Here is a 15,299-nt window from a genome sequence, read left to right as displayed (position 1 = left end):
GGAAAACTTCCCTTCGGTGTCACTTTCCCCGATACCTGACCTTCCCCTCCCCCTCCCTGTACCTCACCCTGTCCCAGAAGAAAGTCTGGAACCATAAAGAATGTGTCATAAAACCCTGCTGGGGTCCGAAGTCAACCCTGGCTAAAAACAGAGCACATGGCAGAGCCCAGCCCCAGGCTGGCTTTTGCTCTTTTCACTTTCATCTGAATTGTGAACCACATTTCTGGACTTGAAACAAGGAGACACAAACTTTTAGCTGATAGAGAAAAATAGTTCCTGTTCACTGACCTTGTCAGTTACCAGGCTTGGGGGGTGGGGTGGGGGCTTTACCGGCTCTGTGACTCCAGCCCCACCAGAGCCCTGGGAAGAAGCACCCACCAGACTAGACGTGCTGGAGCTAGAACTCAGACCCTCCTCTGTCTGACTCTCAACCTTCGGGCCACAACGGGGCCACCCCGAGAGCCCCAGGCTGTCTGTGGCATGTGTCGGGGATCCTGAAATAGGAGAGTCTCTGGGATTTCAGCGATCTCTGAGGACAGAGAGACAGAATATTGGAAATTTTGAATTTCTGAGTTTTCTTTTTTTTTTTTTTTCAGCATTTTATTTTATTTTGGGGACAGAGAGAGACAGAGCATGAACGGGGGAGGGGCAGAGAGAGAGGGAGACACAGAATCGGAAACAGGCTCCAGGCTCTGAGCCATCAGCCCAGAGCCCGACGCGGGGCTCGAACTCACGGACCGCGAGATCGTGACCTGGCTGAAGTCGGATGCTTAACCGACTGCGCCACCCAGGCGCCCCTTTTTATTTATTTATTTATTTATTTATTTATTTATTTATTTATTTATTTTTGAATTTCTGAGTTTTCTACGATGTTTGGAAGGCTTGATCTCAAGAGGAGGTGTCTAGGTGTTATAGGAGGGGCCCGGCCTCCAGCTGCAGTCATACAGCCCTCTTGAGGGCAGCCCACCTCTCCAGAACCTCTCCAGAACCTCTCCAGAACCTCGGGGCTTGCCGCCTCCCCTTTGGCACAAGGAGGTCCCCCTCTGCTTCCGGGTCCCAGCACTGTATGTTTCCACACATAGTGTGTGTTTGTGTGTGTGTGTGTGTGTGTGTGTGTGTGTGTATGTGTGTGTATGTGTGTGTGTGTGTATGTGTGTGTGTGTGACATATATATATATATTATAATTTTTTAATATTTTATTTATTTTTAAGAGGGGGTTGCTGAGAGAGAGGGAGACAGAATCCGAAGTAGGCTCCAGGCTCCGAGCTGTCAGCACAGAGCCTGACGTGGGGCTCGAACCCGTGAACCGTGAGATCATGACCCTAGCCAAAGTCAGACGCTTAACCGACTGAGCCACCCAGGTGTCCCCACATGTAGTATATTTATATGCTATCAGTGCATTAACAAAATATGTAGTATGTAATCAAATATATCATATTTAGGGATATTTAATTCACATATATATATATAAATGGAATTTATTGGTTCTTTTAAAAATATTTTTAATTTGAAATGATCACAAAATTAGAGAAAAGTTGGCTGTTTAGTACAGAAAATTATATTTTTCCCAAACCACTTGAGAATAAGTTTCCAATCTGATGTCCAATCACCTACAAATACTTTAGTTTGCAATTCCTAGAGATAAGGACATTCTCCGGGCACCTGTGTGGCTCAGTCAGTTAAGCGTCCGACTTGGGCTCAGGTCATGATCTCACGGTTTGTGGGTTCAAGCCCTGCATCAGGCTCTGTGCTGACAGCTTAGAGCCTGCTTTGTATCCTCTGTCCCCCCCCCCCGCCCCTCCTTTGCTTATTCTTTCTCTCTCAAAATAAATAAATAAACTTTAAAAAAAGATAAGGATATTCTGCTACATAAGCACAATATAACCATCAAAAATCAGGAGATTAGGAACATATATTACTGACATCGAATCCTCGGACCTCATTCAAGTTTCACCAGTTGTCTCAATAATGTCCTTCATAGCCTGAAAGGCCTATTCAGAATTATGAGTTGCATTCACTTTTGTCTCCTTCTGTCTGAAACAGTTCCTCTGACTCACCTTGACTTTTGTGATCTTGGCATTTTTGAACATTACAGGCCAATTATGTTGTATAATATTTCCTTATGATTAGATTCAGATTATCCATCTTTGGCAAGAATATCATAGAAATGATGCTGTGTTATCATGCCCGGTCATATGGGCCACTATTTTGGTTTATCTCATTACTGATGATTTTACTTTGATCACTGGTTTAAGGGGGGGGGGTCTGCCAGGCTTCTCCCCTCTTGGTAATTAATAAGTATTTTTGGGGAGGTACTATGTTCCTCCTAGTCTTCATCAAACTTTCAATTTATTCACTTATTGTATCAGTATGGAATCATGACTTCCTCTTTTATTCAAAGTTTTATAACCCATGAGTATTAGTCTTCATTGCAATGACACGTTGCCCCCTGTTTGGCTAGTGAGGACTCACTCAAGTTGTCTTTGTGTCCTTCTGACGGCCCTCATCATTCTTTGGCCACACCTTGCTTTCTGTTCCAGGCTCATTTTGTGCTTTCCCTTCCTAGAGCTGGAAATGGTCATTTCTGTGAGGCATCTGCATTTCTTTTAGTGGAAAATAGTATTTAGAAGCCAAGATTTAGGTGCTAGCTTTGTTCTTTGCTTTTGAGGTATCACCCCTTCCAGGCCCACTCATTGGGCAGAAATAGGGAATCCCTGTAGCATTTGTATATGGATATGTGCCTTGTGTATAATGATATGATATATGATATGATATATGTACATACACATACATCTCTTATGGGCTGAGTATTTGCATCCCCTCAAATTCATATGTTGAAGCCATAACCTCCAAAGTGATGGTGTCTCTGGAAGGTAATTAGGGTTAGATGAGGTCATAGAGTAGAGCCCTCATGATGGGATTAGTGGCCTTATCAAAAGAGGACGAGAGATCTCTCTCTCTCCCTCCACATGGCTGTGCTGAGGAAAAGCCAGCTGAGCACAGAGTGGGAAGGTGGTGCCTGTAAGCCAGGAAGAGCGCCCTCATCAGGGGTCTGTCACACCTTGCTCTTGAACTTCCCAGACTCTGGAACTGAGAAGTAAATGCCTATGGTTTAAGCCACCTAGTCTGTGATATTTTATTTATAGCATCCCAAGCTAAGACAACATCTGTCTCTGTTTATTATGCATTCATACAGCTACACAGTTAGTTCAATGCTTATTTCTGCATCTATCTATATATTGAAAAACCATGGTGCACACCAATACCTCTGATCCCAATCCAACACCCCTGAATTTATTCATTTTCTTCCTTTTCGTATTTGCAACTCCCTTCTCCACCAGTGAGACACTGGTTTTCATTGCCTCTAATATGCTCCCTCGTTTGCCTGCCCCTACGTGTAACTCATTTCCATCTCTGCTGCCCGCCCCCCACCCACGTGGGTGGTTTGGGGCCCTGACGCTCACCACCAAGCTGCCTCTCCGCTGGCCCACCCTCCCATCCTACTAAGACACTCTGGCTGGGTCGCCCCACTACATGGATGCCCTCCCTTCCCTGTGCAGGCTGGGAAATACAAGGAAGCCCTCTTCAACCCTCTGAAGTCCATTACCTCCGCCAGTCTACCCCCATGCTGTATCCTCATCACCCTGCTTGATCTCTGCAACCACACCCTGCGCCTTCCACCCCGGCCCCGGAGGATCCCCACCTTGCTGTGCTCGTCCATCACTCGTGGCTTTAGAGCTCAGTTGTTCAGGAAGGGAACAGGGAGAGGGGAAGCAATCGTATCGTGTGTGTGTGTTTTAGTAATACATAATGATTTAGAAATAGAGAGGAAAATGGGGCGCCTGGGTGGCGCAGTCGGTTAAGCGTCCGACTTCAGCCAGGTCACGATCTCGCGGTCCGTGAGTTCGAGCCCCGCGTCAGGCTCTGGGCTGATGGCTCGGAGCCTGGAGCCTGTTTCCGATTCTGTGTCTCCCTCTCTCTCTGCCCCTCCCCCGTTCATACTCTGTCTCTCTGTCCCAAAAATAAATAAAAAATGTTGAAAAAAAAATTAAAAAACAAAATAGGAAAAGAAGAAAAGGATTTTTTTAAAAACGTCTAGTAATTCTCTTCCACCGAGACAAAAAAAAGTTATTATCCTTTTTCCTCCAAAAATGTCAAAGTTTTTTTTTTTAAAGAACCCAAACTATGGTTTCTTTAGTTGAAAAAGGAATATCTATATATGGTTGAAAACTTGAGAAGTAATATTCCTTCCCACCCGGGTCCTTCCCCCGAGGCAGCTGCAGATATGGTGCCCCTGGATCTGCCTTGCAACTTTCTGCTTTCGGTGTGTGTGTAATATACGTGTTACTTTTTTCAACCAAATTGAACTTTGACCTTTTGAACGTTTACATATTTCCTGTTAGTCTTTTCCCCCTGCATATATTTAATTTAACAAAATAGAAACACTGTCCTGTGTTGCTATATTTCAATACTTCCAAAGTATTGTTTTAAATGGCTGAGTCATTTTCCATCATATACATGTTTCATTTGTTTAATCTCTTGTTGGTGGACATTTACAACTTTTTACCCTTATAAATTACCAGATTTGACTTGATTGTGTCAGGAGAGTCACGGAGCCGCTCAGCACAGCGAAGCTTTCTGGCTGCTTTCCAGGCCCGGGTAGTAGATTCCGAGCTAAGACAATAGAGGTTAATTTTTCTCTCTAATAAGCATTTTGGAGGCGGGTGGTGAAACCGGAATTTTGAGCAAGAATACGAAAGGTCAAGTTCCAAGGCCAGGCTATCCTGTGCAGAACTTCCAAAGAGAATGATTGAGAACTTCTCCAGAAGCTCCTGAACCACTCCTGGAATGGGGAACCCAAAAGGATTGAGAAGGGAGAGACAGAGCCTTCTTGAATGGTTTCTCCTTCGGATTCCGTCTGCAGGGCCTGGGGTAGGGGTCCTACCGCCCTCACCTTAAAGCAGGTCTCGAGAGTTTTGACTGACAAGTGGGAAAGCTCAGGAGGCCAGTGGCTGGCAGACAGAGGGGGCTGTGTTGGGGTCAGCCACAGGACGCCCAGTGTTTTCCCTCAGTCTGAAATGGGCCACACAGGAGGGAAACTGGCATGGTATATGAATTGGATTGAGCCTGTGTGTGTGTGTGTGTGTGTGTGTGTGTGTGTGTTGGGCAGGAGGATCTCAGCAGAAGGAAGCTAGAGGTGAGCACGGCATCCCTGTGGGACTGAGGAAGGAGACCCCAGGACAAATGCATCCCCTCAGGTCAAGGGAAGTGCAGGGAAGGAGACCCCAGGACAAATGCATCCCCTCAGGTCAAGGGAAGTGCAGGGAAGAACCCTCAGAGACGGGAATATTCTAAGAGCCCACAGAAGCTTTCACATCTGCCTGGCCCAGAGAGCCTCAGCCAGCTTACAGCAGTACCTGTTCAGGAAAGACCACCCCACATCCTAAGGGACCAATGTACCCTAGAAGACTGGTAGAGGTAAGAGTTGAGTGGGAGGAGGAGAAGCAGGAGGTAGAAAAAGAAAGAAGCCAGCTCTGTGCCCCTCTCCACCTCAGGCTTTGGGCCTCACATTGGCCTGGTGGTGGAGGGGAGATTTGATGCAGAATCAGGTGCAGGGATTTTTATGAATCTTGGGCCATTTGAATTCCAGAACTGTGACTGCATTTGCTATTGAAAGTGACTTCAGACTGTCTGTCACCTAAGGGTGAGGACAAGTCATGGACCTGCCAGAGTTTTCATCTAGGAGTATGGAGACACGATCTCCGCTAAGTAGTTTCCAGGGATGGTGAGGAACAATAAAGTTCATTTTTATCACATCTCATGAACAGCGTGCTGAACACACCATTCACAAGAAGAGTAAAAGTGATTTCGCCAACAAGGACTTATTTTTCTCACTTTAAACAATTTTTTAAATGTTTCTCTTAGAAAGAGCAAGTGGGGGAGGGGCAGAGAGAGAGGGAGACAACAGAATCCAAAGCGGGCTCCAGGCTCTGAGCTGTCAGCACAGAGCCCGACACTGGGCTCGAACTCACGAACTATGAGATCATGACCTGAGCCGAAGTCGGACGCTTAACCGACTGAGCCACCCAGGGACCTCTTATTTTTCTCACTTAAAAAGAAGTCGAGAGGTAGGTGTCCACAAGGTTAGTTCATCAGCTCAGTGAAGGCCAAGGACCAACCTCATGCCATCCTTCTGCTTTGCTAACCTCAGTGTATCAACAATGTCTCCCCCACTGGTCACAAGATAGCTGCCGCAGATCCAGCCATCACATCGTCACACAGAAAAGCACAATAGATGTTGCAGGCTCTCCTTACTACTTGCCTTTTACAGAGAGGAATACCTCTTCTAAAAAGCCCCCAACAGGAATAGTCTTTACTTCCTCATTTCCCAAGATGTCTCAAACCCCTATAAAGTAGAGTTTGTAGGGAGTGTGCCTCCCTCCCATAAACTGGTTTCAGCGAGGTCATCAGCTATCGAAGTGCCAAAACCAGTGCATATATTTCACAGCTCTGGATCACTCAACACTGCAGACCTCTTCCTGTTTGTTGAGTCTCTGTCCTCCTTCAGGAAATTTCCTGCCCCCCAGGTCTCCTTTTACTTCTCTATGTATCAGAGATCTCTGGCTCCACTATCTCCAACCCACCTCCTTTCTCCACACTCTGTGTGATTTCGGTATCACCAGTGTGACAAATACTACCGCAATTACATAGCACCTACCTCTTTTCTGAGTTACAGATTCCTTTTTAAGTTTTCTATAAAATGTCTATACCTGGATGTTAGAGGTCCTCGAACTAAAACACCAGACTAAAAAAACCAAGATCACTGTTTTTCCCTTACACCAGATCTGTTCCTTCCATCACCATCACCACTATCTACCTTATCACCCAAGCTAGAAACCTCGAAGCCATCTTCCTCATCACTGCCACGATTGAATCACGCCAATTCTACCTTTAAAAAAAATTTTTTTTAATGTTTGTTTAGTTTTGAGAGCGAGACAGGGTGCGAGCAGAGAGGGACGGAGAGAGAGGGAGACACAGGATCCGAAGCAGGCTCCAGGCTCTGAGCTGTCAGCACAGAGCCAGCCCGGGGCTTGAACCCACGAACCTTGAGACCGTGACCTAAGCCTAAATCGGCCGCTTAACTGACTGAGCCACCCAGGTGCCCCATCTGCCTTCTAAGTGTATCTCTAATCTGTCCTCTTTCCATGTCAACCACCACTAGGTTGGTTCTGAATCAATTTGTCCCAGGACAGTTGTAACAGCCTCTTAACTACTGCTCCTTTTCCTTCCCCCCCACACCGCCCCCCGCCGCCATGCCTTGTATAAAGATATGATGCCTGGAACTGTGGCAGCCATCTTGTAACCATGAGGTGACAAGAGTGAGAACTCACAGCTAATGCACTAAGGATGGCAGTCGAAAAATGGAAAGAGGCTGGGACCCTGTCAGCTGGCTCTGCTGAGCAGCTGAATCAATGCTAAGAATCATCCACCTGCAGACTTCTTGTGATGCGAAGTCATAAATAATCTCTCTTGCTTAAGTCCCTGTTGGTGGCCACTAATTAAGCCATAAGGCATTTCTAACTGACTCAGGGATCAGGAAGCTGGAGAAGACAGGGTGAGCAAACTTGTGACATACTAATGTGGCAATCCTGAAGCAGCTATTCTGGCGTGAAGGATATTTTTAGGTAGCTGGGGGAAGAAACAAATGATTAAATATTGAGTTTGTGGCTGTTGTTGCTGAGTAGTGTGTTCAAGAGATAACATATCCATCTCTCTGTATGAACCCTCATACGATCCCTCACTTGTCCTTTTCACTCAGGACTACTTTTAAGTTTTAAGATTAAGCCGCACTTTGAGTACCTTTGTGGTGGGTGTTTTAGAATGGTCACATGAAACGTGACATGCGTCAGAATGGTCACATGGCATATGCCTCCAACAAATGTGCGGGTGGAGGCAGAAATGTGTGCACTAGCTTAAGGCGTAGCAAGTGGTCTGCTTTGGCTGAGCGTGCAGGCCTTGAGCCTGGAGAGTGGGTGGGGTGAGGGGGGTCCGGTGGAGCCCAGAGAATGGGTCGATTTGAGAGTAGGCTGGGAGCAGAATACACGGAATGTGGGGCTCAGGGAGGATGGAACCCTTCTCTCCCAAGTGGAGGGGGGGGCATTCTTGGGCCCCATCTCATTGAGCTTCTCTGTTCTCAGCGCACCTCTAGGTGACTTCTCTCGGTCACCCATGGGACATCGATAGCAGGGCCGCCCCGTGTCAGGCAGGGGCTACGGCCGTCTCCCGCGCCGAGGTCTAAAGTCCAGCGTGGGGTGTTGGAGTAGCGGTCTGGTTGGAAGCAGGGGCTGAGACTTGTCTTGAAGCGATCGATGTTTCTGGTGGCTGCTGTTGGTCGCCTAGGGGAGGCCTCACGCAGAATCCCAGTTGTTCCACAGGCAGACGGGGTGTGAAGATGAGATCCCGAGCAGGGAAAGGAGAGAAGAAAGGACAGTGCAGAGCTCTGGGCTCCTTTGGAAGCATCCCTGCTCATATGCATAATGCATCTTGATTTGAGTGTATGTTGATGACAATCGCGGGGCACCCTGGCCTTTGTACCAATGGTCAAGATTGGGAAGAAAGAGTGAAGCCTCCATCGCCAAGTACAAAATCCCTGGGTCCGGCAGCCCAGCGGCCACCTGGTTCCTAATCACCAGACCTCCAAAAATAATTGTCCCCGTCCGTCCCTACACTTCGCCACTTCCCAAACTGCCCCTTCCACGTGGCTGCTCTGGCCAGTGTTTTCCAGTTTTCCAGTCATTATGAGGCACCGCTACTTGTGGCCCTTTCTGAAGAAACTGTTTCAAGTCCCAGTGTTGGAAGAACTGCCCGTGAGCAAAGTGAGAGACATACCCTTAATAAACGTGCAGTTATTAAACGGTGCACAGTGAATACATGTTGGCCGCCGGAGAAGGATCCTGTTTGTTCCCATCATTTCTTCTAAGATTTATCTTTCCCTCAGAGAAGGGTCTTAGGGGAACGGGCATTTGTCCCTTCAGACCTCGTCGGCGCGAGAATTCCACGCACGCCTAGGCCGCTCATGATCGCGCCCCGCGATCCCCACGGCTCAGCCATTCTGGTGTCTGGGGAACCCGCAGGTTCCCCGGGTAGCCATCCTCATAACTGAGCCTGTAGCAGCCTCTAGGGGTTGCCACGGGTTACTGAGTGCTCGGGACTGGTGTCTGGGATCAGGTTAAAGCGGGGGCTCTCAGTAAATACCTCCTCCAGGTTTCCCTGGTGGGGGAGGGGGGGGCGGGCAAAGATGATCTGTTGGCTGCACCTCCTTCACTGGCCAGGCCTGGAACTCGTCAGCGAAGGTATAAAGGCAGGAAATAGGCAGAACCTGTGGACCGTCAGCTTGCTGGGATCCATACCCTCCCCCTCTAGCGCACACACGCATGCACGCGCGCACACACGGCAACCCGCTCTGAACGGGGCATGTATTCAAGTGTCGCCCCTCCCACTGAAGCCCCTCAGGCTTCTCCGGTTCCAACCTCCTCGTTGTCTGAACGCGAGCAGGCGAGGCCCTGGAGGACCGTAGCTGAGGGGCGCTTAGCTGTTTCCTGAGTGTGAGTTCCGGGCTCTGGTGCTCATGACCTAATCTCAAAAGCAAATCCAGTCCTGTCACCTCCTGCTGGAGGGTCTTCAGTGCCCTCCCCTCCCACTGGGATGGGGCGAGGCTCCTCAATGCAACGTACAAGGCCCACTTTTCTGACTCACTCACCCTCTCGGCCTCGTCTCTTCTGACACCGCCTCCGCCTCTTACTCAGAGGGAGTTCCTTTCACTGCTTCAAAGGCTGTGCTTTCTCCACTCCGAAGCTTCCACAGTGCAGCCTCCTCTGGGCACCGCTCTGTGTGCTGCACAACTTTATGCTAAGTAGGTGTGCGTGTGTGTGTGTCTGTGTGTGTGATCAGATATTTGGCAGGGCACTGTGACTTGCCCACTGCAGAGCCCTGAGCACCTGCTCTGATGGTTAGGAAAGGACTTTAAGACACAGCTCCTACTTCCACAGAATTTCACCTTCTAGTGCCTTCTGGTTGGGTAAATAAGACGTGAACACATGGAACAACTGGAAAAAATGAAGTGTTAAACCAGAGCTTGCAAACTGGTGGCCTGTGGGCTGAATCTAGCCCTTACATGTGTCTTGTTTGGCAATAACAATTCTAGCTGGCAAAGATCTCCCCACCCCCCCAAATTTTTATTCTGATAAAATAAACATACCATCAGATTCACTGTTTTAACCCTATTTAAGCGTACACTTGAGTACTATAAAGTTCATTCATGGTGCGACCATCACCACCATCCTTCTCCAGAACTTTCTTCCTCTCACAAAACTGTAACTATGTCCCATTAAACACTAACTCCCCATCCTCCCCTCCCTCCCCAGCCCCTGGCAACCAGCACTCTTTTCTGCCTCTATAATTTTGACTACTCTAGGGACCTCCTATAAATTGAATCGTGCAGTATTTGTCTTGTTTTTTAATTTTTAAAAATTAAAACATTTTTTCTTAATTTTTAAAAATTAAAAAAATTTTTTCTTAATTTTTAAAAATGTTTATTGATTTTTGTTTTATTTAATATAGTTTACTGTCAGATTGGTTTCCATACAACACCCTGTGCTCATCTCAACAAGCGCCCTCCTCTCTGCCCATCGCCCACTTTCCCCTCTGTTTATTGATTTTTGAGGCAGAGAGCACGTGAGAGTGGGGGGCGGTGCAGAGACAGGGGGACAGAGGACCCGAAGTGGGCTCTGCACTGACAGCAGTGAGCCTGATGCGGGGCTCGAACTCACAAACCATGAGATCGTGACCCGGGACGCTTAACCGACTGAGTCACCCAGGCGCCCCCAATTTTTTTCTTTTTTCTTTTAGAGAGAGTGCATGAGGAGGGGACAGGGACAGAGAGAGAGAGAGAGAGAGAGAGAGACCCAAGTCCCAAGAGAGTGGCCCAGCACAGAGCCTGACACAGGGCCCGATCCCATGGCCCTGGGATCCTGACCTGAGCCTACAGCAAGAGTTGGTCACTCAACCGACGGAGCCGCCCAGAGATCCCAGTATTGTCTTTTTGGGAAATAAAACAATACGCCTGGCTTATTTCATTAACAGAATGTCTTCCAGGTTCATCCATATTGTATTCATTGAAATGGAGGTGGTCATCCGTTTCCTTCCTCTTTAAGGCGGAAGAATATTCCATTGTGTACGTGTGTGTGTATGTATCACATTTTGCTTATCCATTCATCTGCCAATGGGCACACGGGTTGTTTCCACCTTTCGGCTCTGAACATGGCTGTGCAGATATCTTTGAGACTCTGCTCTCAGTTCTTTTGAGCATATACCCAGAACTGGAGTTGCTGGATTATCTGATAGTCTCATTTTTAATTCTTGGAGGAGGCTCCATACTCTTTGCCTCAGTGGCTGCCCCATTTTACATTCCCACCAACAATGCACCAGAGCCCCAAATTCTCCACATCTTTGTCAACACTTCCGGTTTTTGAGAGCAGCCATCCTTGACAGGTGTGGAGTAGCCAGCAGAGATTTAAGAGATTTTTGAGTAAGTTGTCAGTCTTTTAAAAATCAGATTTCCTGTTTTTGTTTTAAACCAAGACTTCCGGCTTCTTTTGAAAACCTGGAAGATTCTAGCAGCCCTGGTACCTGCACTGGCCCCTGGTGACAACGGGCTGGAGCTGAGCAGCGGCTGCCCTTTGCACAGGGCAGGGTGTATGTGCCAGCTCAGCTCGGCCCCTCCTCGCAGGCTCCCGGACCCGAGGATGAGGACGGGTGCCCAGCTCCCTTCCCATTGCCACTTTGACCCGCAGCTCTGACAGGAAGAGAGAAGAATGTTTCTTGTATCTGTCCTCAGTGGGACGTGAGAAAACTAAAGGCAGACAGGATTGACTAGGAGGGAGCTACTTTTGGGAACGGTTTTCTATGGCTTCCTTATCCTTAGCCACGTCACTCGCTGTGAGTTCTCTTCCTGGCCCGCAGGCGTTAGGGTTTGTGATCCTGGGGTTAAACTGTTGGCGACTCTCAGCCTCCAGGCCTTCTGAGACAATGGGGAGACAATGGCCGCACGGTGAGCTGGGCTAACCAAAGGCGGTGTGAGAAAGGGGGTAGGATTTCACCGCTGCCTTGAAGGGCAGTGCCTGGTTTTGCTGCCATGACAAATACTGCAGACCCGGTGACTTCAACAGAAATGTCGTCTCTCACAATCCTGGAGGCTGGGAGTCAGAGATCAAGGTGTCTGCGGGGTTGGTTTCTTCGGAAGCCTCTCTCCTGGGCTTAGGCATGGCTGTCTTCTACCGGCATCTCTGTATCTCTTCCCTCTGTACGTGTCTGCGTCCTAATCTCCTCTCATTATAAGGACACCAGTCGCATTGCACTACGGGCCACTGGTATGACCCCATTTTTGCCTTTATTACCTCTTTAAAGATCTTCTCTCCACATAACAGTCCACATACTCTAAATATAATATCCTGAGATCCCGAGAGTTAGGATTTCAACCTATGCATCCAGGGGACACAAGCCCCATAGCAGAAGGGTAGGACTCGGAGGGAGGAGAGAAAAGGCCTAGTGGGTGAGCCTCGCTTGCTGGGCATGAAGCCTACTTAAAAAACAAAACAAAACAACAACAACAAAAAGCCCTGATCCTTAACTTAATCACATTCACAAAATCCCTTTGGCGTGTAGGGAAACACATTTCTCAGTCCCAGGGATTGGCGCTTGAACGTCTTTGAGGGGCCATTGTCCTGTCTACCATAGCACCCCTCCCTTCCTCCCTACTCCAACCTTGAACGTCTAGTGGGGATGTTCCCCACTAGGTGTACCCCCCACAGTGCTAGAGAGGCAAGCCGGCCCAGCCTGAGTCCCTTGAACTCGGCCCAGGCTGAGTCCCAGCCTGAGTTTCCCTTGGGTGGGTGGCCACACGATGCAGTTCAAGTATGGAGTTGCTGGAGATCAAGCCTCCGTGAGGGTGAAGCTTTATTCTGTACTTGTCGAGATGGAAAGTGAGGTGCAGAGAGAGGACAGGTGGAGAGGACTGGTTCCGGTTGTTCTTGGGGCCGGCAGTTCAGGAATCGGTATATCCTCCGTTTAGTTTGTTTCGTTTGGGTCTCTGTCCCTGGAGATCAAGACCATGTTGACACGTACAGAAGTTATTTTGAATGAGGGCCAGACAGTGGGGCGGTGGGTGGGGGTGGGGCCGGACAGCAGGGACAGAAGTGCCCCTGTCTTGAAACTAAGGAAGTGTAAGCTTTCAGGCCACTCACTCACAGGAGACCCGCCGCGGTCCTGGCTGGGAGTCGTGTTCGTGTGCTTCTGCACAATTTTTAGGAGGTACGTCAGTTGCAAGTTATGACGACCACATCAGTCTCTTTCCATTTCAGCCTCCTCCCTGTTGAATCCTCCCTCTCCCTCGCTTTACTGTGACCATGGGCATTTTTGAAAGCAACCAAAGGGGAAATTGAGATGAGGACACATTTACTGTGTATTAAATGCAATAGATTTATATGGCCTCCAGTTGTTTCCTGAAGTTTGCTTCTTGGCAGGGTGTCGGAGTGGTGTTTAGGAAGACTCTCGCCGCCTTGACTTGCCTGGCCTGGTGACAACAAGGTGCAGGGCTAGTGGTGGTCTCAGATATCAATGTGTCCCACAGTGGTGGCCTCCAGAAATATGTGAGGCGCGGAGGAGAAACAGGTTGGAAACGTAGGACCAGCTGTTGGTCCGTGGAAAAATCCTTCCAGTTATCAGATGCGTAGAACCGTGAAAAGGGGGACTGAATTTTGTCTTCTGGCCAAAATTTAAATTCTCTCCTGCCAGGGATATACCAGATAAAGCCATATAAACATACTATGCATGCCTTTCTTTTTTTTTTTTTTTTTAATTTTTTTTTTTCAACGTTTATTTTTGGGACAGAGAGAGACAGAGCATAAACGGGGGAGGGGCAGAGAGAGAGGGAGACACAGAATCGGAAACAGGCTCCAGGCTCTGAGCCATCAGCCCAGAGCCTGACGCGGGGCTCGAACTCACGGACTGCGAGATCGTGACCTGGCTGAAGTCGGACGCTTAACCGACTGCGCCACCCAGGCGCCCCATGCCTTTCTTTTTTGACGGAAATTGTGAAAAATGGAATTTCCTCGGATTCCTGTGGATTTAATTCTGTAAGATTGAAACAACAGCGAGTATGTCTGCATGTGAAGTTGCATGATTTGTACAGTCTAACATGTTGGGCTATGTATTAGCAAGACACTGCCAATAACATGTTATGATGCTAAAGTATATTTTCTAGACGATCAGCCCTGCTAGAAAAAAGACTGAAGTCTATGCTTCCTATGGATAATGGTATTTCAAACTTATCGTCATATTAAGAGACAAAGAGCATGAAGCCAAAAAGGAGGGGCAAAAAGTAATTCATTTAAAAAAAAATTTAATGTTTATTTTTGAGAGAGAGACAGAGCATGATCAGGGGAGGGGCGGGGAGGGAGGGAGAAGACACAGAACCCGAAGCAGGCTCCAGGCTATGGGTGGTCAGTACAGAGCCTGACATGGGGATCGAACCCACAAACCACGAGGTCATGACCTGAGCTGAAGACAGACGCTTAACCGACTGAGCCACCAAGGTGACCCTAATTTACTTTATTATTATTATTATTATTTAAAGATTTTATTTTTAAGTAATCTCCACACCGAACATGGGGCTCAAACTCACAACCCCAAGATCAAGACTTGCATGCCCCATCGACTGAGACAGCCAGGCGCCTTGGAAAAAAGTATTTTAGAAGCATGTCGGACAATTAATACAAACTAATACGTAATTTGTCTGTATTTTGTGTTTTTGTGGTGTTTTCCAGCTTTTAAAACTTTATAGTTTTTGTTACATTCTCCTTCTATTTACTTTCGTATTTAATTTTGTACTGGTAACTCTGTATTCATCTTCTTTAAAAGAATGAACATTACTCAGGCCCCAGTAAAGCTGGGTGAGTCTCCCCCCCCCCCCGCCCCACCCACAGGCTACAAGGAAGAGACAGGAAAGGCCAGCCTGCCTGGAGCGGAGGCCAGCAAATGAGGAGTCACGGCAGGGAGAGAGGGAGAGAGTGGGGGACCCTGATGACAGAGCAAATGGAAAAGCCAGGTGCGGGGAGGGCAGGCCCACTGAGCTGACAGTGGGGGCATGGTGTGTGCTTTGCTTGGTGTGTTAAGGAGGTGGCATGAGGGAGGGGGTCCTTTTTTCTGGAAACAGATGCTTTCCAGCTGTTTCAACCTTCTG

General features: G+C 48.1%; 1 protein-coding gene across 1 annotated transcript in view; it reads left to right on the top strand.

The window, feature by feature from the left end:
• The window catches only part of TMCC3 (transmembrane and coiled-coil domain family 3), a 329,016-nt gene that overhangs the window by 299,610 nt on the left and 14,107 nt on the right, over positions 1 to 15,299 (top strand). The window lies entirely within an intron of this gene.

Source organism: Felis catus, chromosome B4, assembly GCF_018350175.1.
Source record: "Felis catus isolate Fca126 chromosome B4, F.catus_Fca126_mat1.0, whole genome shotgun sequence".
In the NCBI taxonomy this organism is placed as follows: Eukaryota; Metazoa; Chordata; class Mammalia; order Carnivora; family Felidae; genus Felis; species Felis catus.
This window is presented reverse-complemented; position numbering and strand designations above follow the sequence as displayed.